This window comes from Nicotiana sylvestris, chromosome 2 (assembly GCF_000393655.2).
Source record: "Nicotiana sylvestris chromosome 2, ASM39365v2, whole genome shotgun sequence".
NCBI classification, from domain to species: Eukaryota; Viridiplantae; Streptophyta; class Magnoliopsida; order Solanales; family Solanaceae; genus Nicotiana; species Nicotiana sylvestris.
This window is the reverse complement of record NC_091058.1, coordinates 38,823,610-38,834,548: the sequence shown is the minus strand read 5'-3', so window position 1 is coordinate 38,834,548 and position 10,939 is coordinate 38,823,610.

Genomic DNA, 10,939 nt, shown 5'->3' with positions numbered 1-10,939 from the left:
GCTCTAAGGTGCTGCTCATGCTCCTCCTGACTGCGGGAGTATATAAGAATATCGTCAATGAATACTATCACGAACAAGTCCAAATAAGGTCTGAACACTCGGTTCATCAACTCCATGAACGCTGCTGCGGCATTAGACAATCCAAATGACATGACCAAAAACTCATAGTGCCCATACCGAGTGCGAAATGCTGTCTTAGGGACATCAGTGCCCTAATCCTCAGCTGGTGGTAGCCAGATCTCAAATCTATCTTTGAAAACACCCTCGCACCCTGAAGCTGGTCGAATAAATCGTCGATCCTCGGCAGTGGGTACTTGTTCTTAATCGTCACCTTGTTCAATTGCTGGTAATCAATGCACATCCTCATTGAACCATCGTTTTCTTCACAAATAGCACCGGTGCGCCCCAAGGCAAAACACTAGGTCTAATGAAACCCTTCTCAAGTAAATCCTGAAGCTGATCCTTTAACTCTTTCAATTCTGGCGGCGCCATACGATACGGCGGAATGGAAATGGGCTGAGTGCTCGGAGCCAGATCAATACAAAAATCAATATCCCTGTCGGGCGGCATTCCCGACAGGTCTGAAGGGAAGACCTCGGGAAACTCCCGAACAATAGGAACAGAATCAATAGACGGGACCTCAGCGCTGGAGTCGCGAACATAAGCCAGATAAGCTAGACACCCCTTCTTGCGTCGAGCCTTCACATAAGAAATAACGCTGCGAGTAGAATGACCAGGAGTCCCTCTCCACTCTAGTCGGGGCAAATCTGGCAACGCCAAGGTCACGGTCTTGGCATGGCAATCCAAGATCGCATGATACGGGGACAACTAATCCATCCCTAATATGGCGTCGAAATCCACCATATCCAAGAGCAACAAGTCAACACGGGTCTCAAGACCCCTGAATACCACAACACAGGAACGATGAACCCGGTCCACCAGTATAGAATTCCCTACTGGCGTAGACACATATACAGGAATACTCAAGGCCTCACTAGGCATAACCAAATAGGGTGCAAAATAGGACGACACATATGAATACGTAGATCCGAGATCAAATAGCACAGAAGCATCCCTATCACAGACCATAATAGTACCTGTAATCACAGCATCTGATGACTCAGCCTCTCGCCTGGCTAGCAAGGCATAACAACGAGGCTGGGCCCCACCTCCCTAAATCATATCCCTGGGACGATCTGCTGCTGGCTGACCCCTACCTCTAGCGATCTGAGCTCCACCTATAAGGCCTCTACCTCCACCTCTATGTCCTCTACCCCCATCTCTAGTTGGCTGGGCAGGTTGTGGGGCAACTATTGCCTAAATCATCGGGCGATGACCCTGCTGCTACGAGCTGCTGGAAGCTCGAGGGCAATATCTGGCAATGTGACTTACATCGCCGCAAGTATAACAAGCCCTCGGCTACTGAGAATAACGAAGTGGTGGTGCACTGATAGGTGCTGATGGTGAACTGAAGAGCTGCTAGTCAGAATACTACGGCTGAGAACCACGACCATCTGGTGTACCATGAGAAGCCTGGAGAGCTGACTGAAAGGGCCTCGAAGGATGGCCTCTACCATAAGAATCCCTACCTCCAAATGAGGTACCACTGAATCTACCAGAATAACGGGGCCTCTTATCAGACCCATGACCACCTCCCTGAGCAAGTGCCATCTCTATTCGGTGGGCACCATCTACCGCCTCCTGAAATGAAATCTTACTACCGGCACTTTTGGCCATCTGAACACGGATCGGCTGGGCCAACCCATCAATAAACCTCCGCACTCTCTCTCTATCGGTGGGGAGTATCACAATGGCATGACGAGCAAGATCAATGAACCGGGTCTCATACTAGGTAACTGACATAGAACCCTACTGGAGACGCTCAAACTGCCTGTGAAGGGCATCCTGCTGAGTAACTGGGATAAACTTCCCCAGAAATAACTCTGATAACTAATCCCAGGTCAATGATGGAGACCTTGCTGGCCTGGCTAAACAGAAATCCCTCCACCAAGTCTTGGCGGATCCTGCCAGGCGAAAAGTGGCGAAGTCGACCCCATTGGTCTCTACAATGCCCATAGTCCGTAGAACCTCATGACAGCTGAATATGAAATCCTGAGCATCCTCTGAGGGGGTTCCACTATATGTGGTTATGAAGAGACTGGTTAAATGATCAAGCCTCCACAAAGCATCCACGGACATAGCCGCACCATCGCTGGACTGAGCCGCAATACCTGGCTGGGCTGCCACAGCTAGTTGAACTGCCACGGCTGGCTGAACTGCTGGAACTTGAGCCTGAGGAGCTACCGGCTCTAGAGTACGAGTATCGGGAGTCTGAACTCCTCCCCCAGCCTGAGATGTGGCTGGAGCTACGGGAAGCAAACCCGCTCTAGAAATGCCCTCCATAAAGCCTACCAGTTGGACCAAAGCGTCCTGAAGCACTGGAGTGGCTATGAAACCCTCTGGGACCTGAGCTGGGCCCACCGGAGCTGCTGGAGCTGGAACCCCTTCGTCGTAGTCAACATGAGGCTCCACCTCTGGGAATGCCGCTCAGGGCTGAGCTCTGCCCCGGCCTCAGCCTCTGGCACGGCCTCGACCTCACCCCCTGCCCCTGATAGGAGCTGTTGCTGGGGGCTCGGGCTGCTTCGCGGTAGAAGAGGAAGCACGTGTCCTCGCCATCTGCGAAAGAACAGAGTGGAAAGACAATAAGTACTTGAGAAACAGAATTGTACGACAAGAATGAACAAGGTGAAGTTTTCCTAACTCAGTAGCCTCTACGGGATAAATACAGACGTCTCCGTACCGATCCCTCAGACTCTACTGAGCTTGTCCGTCAGTTGTGAGACCTAAGTAACCTGGTGCTCTGATACCAACTTGTCACGACCCGGATTTCCCACCATCGGGTGTCGTGATGGAGCCTACTATCGGAGCTAGGCAAGCCAAATATTTAAAACACCTTTCCTGGTTTCTTTCAACAATATAATAAGCGAGACAAAATCTACGCGGAAGACTTTAAATTTAAAACAACTGAAAACCAAAAGTGCGGAAGATTGAACCAAAATGCTACCCAGAGTTTGGTGTCACTAGCTCACGGACTACTACAGAATGCTACAAACAATGTCTGAAAGCAAAATACATCATGTTTGTCTGATACAAGATAAATAAACGAAAACATGGAAAGGGACTTCGGCCTGCGAACGCCAGCTAGGCTACCTCGAGAGTCCCTGGGCTGAAGATAGCTCCCAAAAGTCCTACTGCTGCGGTCCGAAAGCTGCTCCCTGATTTGTGCACAAAAATGCATAGAGTGCAGCATCAGCACAACCGACCCCATGTGCTGGTAAGTGCCTAGCCTAACCCCGGCAAAGTAGTGACGAGGCTAGACAGGACCTACCACAATTAACCTGTACAGATATATATAACAAGTGCAAGAAAATAATAACAAGATAATACAAAGTAAAGCTGAGAGGGGACATGCTATCGGGGAGTAACAGATAAAAATGAAATATCGGAAATAAATAGAAGAAACTCCGGTTTCCATAATATATATATATATATGCTTATATATATAGTAGACGGCATGCCACACGATCCCATAATATCATATATAAGTGGACGGCGTGCCACACGATCCCATAATATCATATATAAGTGGACGGCGTGCCACACGATCCCATAATATCATATATAAGTGGACGGCGTGCCACACGATCCCATAATATCATATATAAGTGGATGGCGTGCCACACGATCCCATAATATCATATATAAGTGGACGGCGTGCCACACGATCCCATAATATCATATATAAGTGGACGGCGTGCCACACGATCCCATAATATCATATATAAGTGGACGACGTGCCACACGATCCCAATTCATCTTTATCACAGTGCACAATATGTCACCAGCAATGGAGGCCAATAACCAAGTGGACGGCGTGCCACACGATCCCATAATAGAGTATAAAATATCTGACTTCATATAGTAGACCCCTTCAGGGGAGGATAACAACTCAATACCTTTAACCCGACAAGGGTACAGCTAACAACCCAAAATATCCCGACAAGGGAGAGTATATATCAGTCTACACATCCCGGCAACGGAGTACTCACAACATATTCTCTTTTTAAATCACTTCTTCCTCAACTAACACATTCATGTTCGAGCTAACGCTCCAAAAGTACACCAATTACAATTTCTACCTCAATCGTTCACATTATATGAAACTCATCAAGCAAACAAGGAGATTGTGTCACATTACTCGAATTAAAAGCAATTAAGACTCACGGTCATGCTAGACTCCGGTGCATAGATAACCGTCACCATGCCTATACACTGTACTCCACATTAGCAAGTAGCAAATAACATCCTAATCCTATTCCCTCAAGCCAAAGTTAGAACAAACACTTACCTCGATGCCTTGAACACCACTCAAGTCTCAATTATAGCTTTACCTCTTGATTCCACCACCAATCCGTTCGAATCTAGTCATAAGTTACTTAATCACAATAATAATTACTAAATAAATCACTCCCAATGCATGAAAATAGATTTTTACAAGGTTTTTCTCCAAAGGTCAAAAATACCCCCGAACCCACGTGGTCGAAATTCGAGGTTCGGACCAAAACCCGGTTACCCATTCCCCCATGAATCCAAATATATGATTTTTCTTGAAATCGAACACCAAATTGAGGTCCAACTTCTCCATTTGTAGAAAACCTAGGTTCTACCCAAAACACTCAATTTCACCATGAAAATCTTTGATTTGAAGTTGAAATTATGTTAAAAGATGTTAAGGACTAAAGAAATTAAGTTAGAAATCACTTACCAGTCGTTTTGGAGAAGAAAAGTTGTTTGAAAAATTGTCTCTTAGGTTTTGGGTTTTTGAAAAGTGGAAAAATGACTGAAAATCCCGAATTTATACATTTTTGCTGGGGGCTGGCGCGAACGGCACAGAAATGCACCGCGGCCGCGCCGAGGGATGGGAGAAGTGGGCTCTCTCTGAACCCACCCAGCGCGGACCGCACTGATTTGGTGCGCGGCCACGCTGGTCAGCCTAGCCACCCCTCTCTGAACCCCACCACGCGGACCGCACAAAAAAGTGTCGCGGCCGCGTGGCTACTAGCGCGGACCGCGCGGAAATGGACACGGCCGCGTCGGACCTGCAACACCTGAACCTGCATTTTTTTTTAAGTTTAAGACCTCTCGGGTCCCACTCGAAACTCACCCGAGCCCTCAGGACTCCAAACCAAACATGCACACAACCTTAAAATATCTTACGGACTTACTCGTGCGATCAAATCGCCAAGATAACATCATATACATAGAATCAAGCCTCAAAACACATGATTTTCTCTCAACTTTCATAAAACTCAAATTCCCCATTTTAAGTCCGAAACACGTCATATGACGTTCGTTTTTAGCCAAACTTTACAGATAGTGCTTATAACATATTTAAGACTCGTACCGGGCGTTGGAACCAAAATACGAGCCCGATACCACAGTTTTCCGATCAATTTCCTTCTTCGTTTTCCTTAATTAATTTCAGAAAACAATTTCACACAAAATTTTATTTCTCGGGCTTGGGACCTCGGAATTTAATTCCGGGCACACGCCCAAGTCCTATATTTTTCTACGGACCCTCCGGGACTGTCGAATCACAGGTCCGTATCTGTTTACCCAAAATGTTGACCGAAGTCAATATTATGCATATTAATATCAAAATCCATCAACTTTTTCACATAATTCACATATTCTAACATAAAAACTTTCCGGCTACGCGCCCCAACTGCGCACGCAAAACGAGGCAACTAAAAGCGAGGTTTTCAAGGCCTCGGAAGTGCGGAACAAGGAAGAACTACGGTGATGACCCTTTGGGTCGTCACAGGTCTCTAAGCGTACACATCCAGAGGGGCAGAACTTAGTAATCTAAGAGTGAGTGAGAGTGCTTGACATGATTTGAGAGAGTTTTGGTAAACAATATAGGGAAAGGTCTTAGGAGGGAAAAGATTTTCTGAAATCCAGTACTAAATTAGTGATAAAAATAGTTTTGAGAAAGTATGGAAAACAATTTGCACTCAGAACACAAGCCACATAACAAACAGCTTTGGAAAATACTTTGACAAACAATTTTCACACAAGGAAAGAGGGGTTGGGAACACATAGAATACACCTTAATGGAGCACATAAACAACAGGATGCATAGAGTTTTCAAGGGTTTCTACAGGACTAATAGGTTAGATAGAATGCAGGTCATTGAAACATAAAGCAAAGATCACAGCAGAAACATATTGAGGACATATAGATAACACAACTAAAGTCACTCTAGGGAGATTAGATAACTCGACAGGAGTAAGGCAGAATAGGCAAGGATTTAAATGAACATGCTAGGCAAGTATTAACAAGAGTAGGCATGCTGATTACACAAAAGTAGAGTTTAAGCATGCTAGATGAACAATGATCAGTCAAACAGGCTAGTTACACATGCAAGACATGTTAAAAAAGATAGTGAACAAACAAGTAAGGTGGAAACATGTTAATTACATATTTGAATAAGGTAATATTTGGCATGCTAGGTAAGCAGTAAACAGAAGCAGGAATGAACTCAGGATTAATGAACTCAGGTAGTAAATAAAGACATAGGTTTGGATGCTAAAATTTAATCAGAGGCATACCAGTTAGAGAAAGAAAACACAAGATGTAAGATAGGTGTTGCACAATTTCCAGTCTTGGCTTGCAGCCGGCTAGAATAACGAAGATCACAAGTAGCAAAGAGAGAGCAGAAAGACCTTTTCAGAGTGTAAAGTAGTGATTTCTGAACTAATGTTCGTGTCTTGAAGTGAGAATAGGTAAGGGCATATATATTAATCAAGAGTTCAACAAAATAAGGTAAAGAATCAATTATGTAGCAATTAGGGAAATTTAGATAATCAGTCACACACGTGAAATCAGTAAAGTCTTCCCCTTAATCAAGGGATAATCAATCAACGGCAAAGAGCAGGACAAATATTTAAGGGAAAAAAATCAAGTAAGACTTAGGTACAGAGTAGATAATTAGGGGTGAATGAATAGGAGTTCAATTAAGGAAACAATTAGTAAGAATCAGCAAGTAACACCGTTGATTCAAATAAGGCAAGAAAATCAATTAAGGTCGTGAATAAAGGAATAATTAAAAATCAGCACATAATTTTTAATAGAGCCAATCAGAAATTCAAACAATATTGATTTAAAGGAGGAAAATACAGGTTTTCCACAAATAGATAAAAATGGGCAAAAATAATTTCATAAACATACAGAAATTAGTCGAGAAATTGAATCAGAAACCCTAATAGAGATGAATTAGGGTAGAATCACAAGATATTGAATTAAGCTAAAGAAAAAATCCCAGGAACCAAAGCATAGGACAAAGTCAGTGCACAAGTAACTCAGAAACCAAACAAAATGTCGAGAAATTTGGGGGTTTTAGCATAAACTAGTTAGGGTTAAAGAAACCTTCGCGAAATCGGTTAAAACACATAAGAAATAGAAGATTAAACACTCAAATTTATCAAACACTTTAGAGAAAGAAATTTTCGGAAAACTCTAGTTTAGAAAAATGGAAAATCATTCGAAAATCAGAAGGTTCTTGTAGAACTCATGTGAAATAGGTTCGATCCATCTCAGATCTTGCACAGATCTGAGAAGTTCAAAGGACAAAATTAGTGTTTCGAGAATAACGACACATAAATGAATAGGTAGGCTTAGAAATCCATAGATCTAAGGCGACATAGGAAGATCTTACTCGAAATCGAACCGGAATAGCCTGGAATAGGCAAGAAAGGGCCATAGGTGCAAGTGGACTGACCCTGGTCCCTCGAGGACCTTAGAGATGGTGATACCAGCAAAGGAGAGGCCATTAGAGGTCTGATGGTGGTGAGAAACCACCATGAACTGCAGCAGATGAACGGTGATGAGGGTGAGTTAGGGTTAGGGCTTGAGAGCATTTGAGAGAAGAGGGGATTCGAGGGCGGCTATATGGAGGAAATGGTTAGGGTTTAGGGGTCGTTTGGAACTAAAAAAGGAAAGGGTTAATTGTGGTCGTTGATCTCTGTGATCAATGACCAAGATTGAAAGGGTTTGGGGCCGGGTCAGAAATTAAGGTTTGTGATGGGTATACTTGGGTTGATTCAATTGAATTGGGGGGGGGGGGGTTAAAATTAGGCTAATTAATTAGGCTAAATCTGAAATAAGAGGGCCATTTGTTAAATACCCTAAATAAATTGGCTAAAATAATTTGTCAAATAATTACTAATTATAAAAAAAATGATTTTCATGCATAGGAATGTTAAAAATAATTATTTAGTAATTTTAAAAATACAATGGACTAATTTCTGGTAAAATAATACGAAAATGTATGCATGGGCTATAATTGCAAAGTTATTGCAATTATAACCAAAAGGTGCCAATTTGGCTATTTATGAAATAAGTTTGGACTCAATGGGACCATAAATTGTAATATTAAATCAAGAAATGTCTTAAAACATTTGTGATGCAATTTCGTAATTATTTATATGAATAAAATACTGAGATAAATTAATTAAGAATGTAAAAATTATTGAAAAATACCAGTTGATACTAATGCATAGTTTTAAAGGTATATATGCATTTCAAAAATATTATAGGGAAAATTGGGTATCAACATTGCTAAGTATTTGAAAGACTTGATCACCAAGAAGAAAACCACCAAGAATGAAGTGGTGAATATGACTCATCGGGTTAGTGTTCCATCATTGCAACAACCATCGTTTAAAAGAAAGAAGACCCGGGAGCATTCACCATTCCATGCACTATTGGGGGTGCATGATTTTGCAAGAGCTCTTTATGATAATGGGGCTAGAATCAACTTAATGTCTCTTGCTATTTACAAGCAAGCGGGGTTAGGTATGCCGAGGCCTACAAGTATGAGGTTGCAAATGGCCAATCGTCCATAAAAAGACTGGTGGGAATTGTTAATGATGTGCTTGTGAAAGTGGGAAAGTTCCATTTACCTATTGATTTTGTAATCCTTGATTGTGCAGTTGACAAAGAGATCCCTATCATTTTGGGGAGACCATTTCTTGCTACCAGAAGAGCACTTATGGATTCAGAACGAAATGAGATCAAGTTCCGTGTGAATGATGAAGAGGTCACATTCCAAGCAAGTAAGGGTATGAAGCTGCCACATGAATATGGAAGCATCTCGGTGATTGATGTTGTTTCTGAAGTGGAAGACGCGGTTGAAATGAAGATTGAAGAACAATGCCTTGGTGAGGCTTTGGCGTCTATTTTGGTAAATTTCGATGGTGAAGATATAGAGGGGTATATGGAATCAGTAAATGCATTGGAAGGGCTTGTGTCCTACACTTATGCTCCAAAGAAACTCTCTCTCGACTTAGAGAATAGAGTCACTCCTCCCGCCAAGCCTTCAATTATTGAGCCTCCGCAACTAGAGCTCAAACCGCTTCCACCGCACTTGAGGTATAAATTTATTGGCTCTAGTGACACTCTACCGGTAATTATTTCTTCTTTGTTGAATGATGTGCAGGTAGAACAACTGTTGAATGTCTTGAGGGAGCATAGGCAAGCTATTGGGTGGACAATAGCGGACATCCGAGGGATTCCCGCCAGAATTTACAAACACAAGATACAATTGGAGAATGAGAGTAAACCAAGTGTGGAGCATCAACAAAGGTTAAACTCTCCCATGCAGGAGGTGGTAAAGAAAGAAATCATCAAGTGGTTAGATGTCGGGGTAGTCTACCCCATTGCCGATAGTTCTTGGGTGAGTCCGGTGCAATGTGTGCCGAAAAAGAGAGGCATGACCATGATTGAAAACGACAGAAATCAACTCATCCCAACAAGAACAGTGACCAGATGTAGGGTTTGCATGGATTATCGGAAGCTAAACAGTGCTACGTGCAAGGACCATTTCCCTATTCCTTTTATTGATCAAATGCTTGATCGGCTAGCGGGGAGGTCATTCGACTGCTTCTTGGATGGATATTCCGGCTACAACCAAATTAATATTGCATTGGAAGATCAAGAAAAGACAACATTCACTTGTCCTTATGGGACGTTTGCATTTAGCCGGATGTTATTTGGGCTATGCAACGCTCTGGCTACTTTCCAAAGGTGCATGATGTCAATCTTCTCAGACATGGTGGAAGATTTTTTAGAGGTATTCATGGACGATTTCTCTGTCGTGGGTGATTCCTTTGAGAATTGTATTGACAACCTTAGACAATTTCTCAAAAGATGTGAAGAAACAGACCTTGTACTAAATTAGGAGAAACGCCACTTCATGTTGGACGAGGGAATTGTTTTGGACCACAAAATTTCCAATCAAGGCATAGAGGTTGACCTGGCAAAAATCGAGATCATTTCTAAGCTTCCTCCACCTACTTCAGTTAAAGGTGTCCGAAGCTTTTAGGGGAATGCCAGCTTCTATAGGCGTTTCATCAAGGACTTCTCCAAAATTGCAAATCCCATGTGCAAACTCCTTGAGAAAGATGCAAAGTTCGTATTTGATGAGAAGTGCCTCAAGGCATTTAAGGAATTGAAAGAAAAGCTCGCCATGACACCTATTATTGTCACACCCGATTGATCTCTTCCATTCGAACTCATGTGTGACACAAGTAGTGTAGCTATTGGGGCGGTGCTTGGACAACATCATAACAAGATCCTTCATCCTGTCTACTATGCAAGCAAGACACTCAATGGCTCTCAAATGAATTACATTGTGACTGAGCAAGAACTTCTTGCCATTGTCTATGCTTTTGAAAAGTTTCGGGCTTATTTGTTGGGGTCCAAAGTGATAGTATACACCAACCATGCTGCTCTTCGCTATCTTATGGCAAAGAAGGATGCCAAACCAAGATTGATTTGGTGGGTCCTTTTATTGCAAGAGTTTGACATTGAAGTCAAG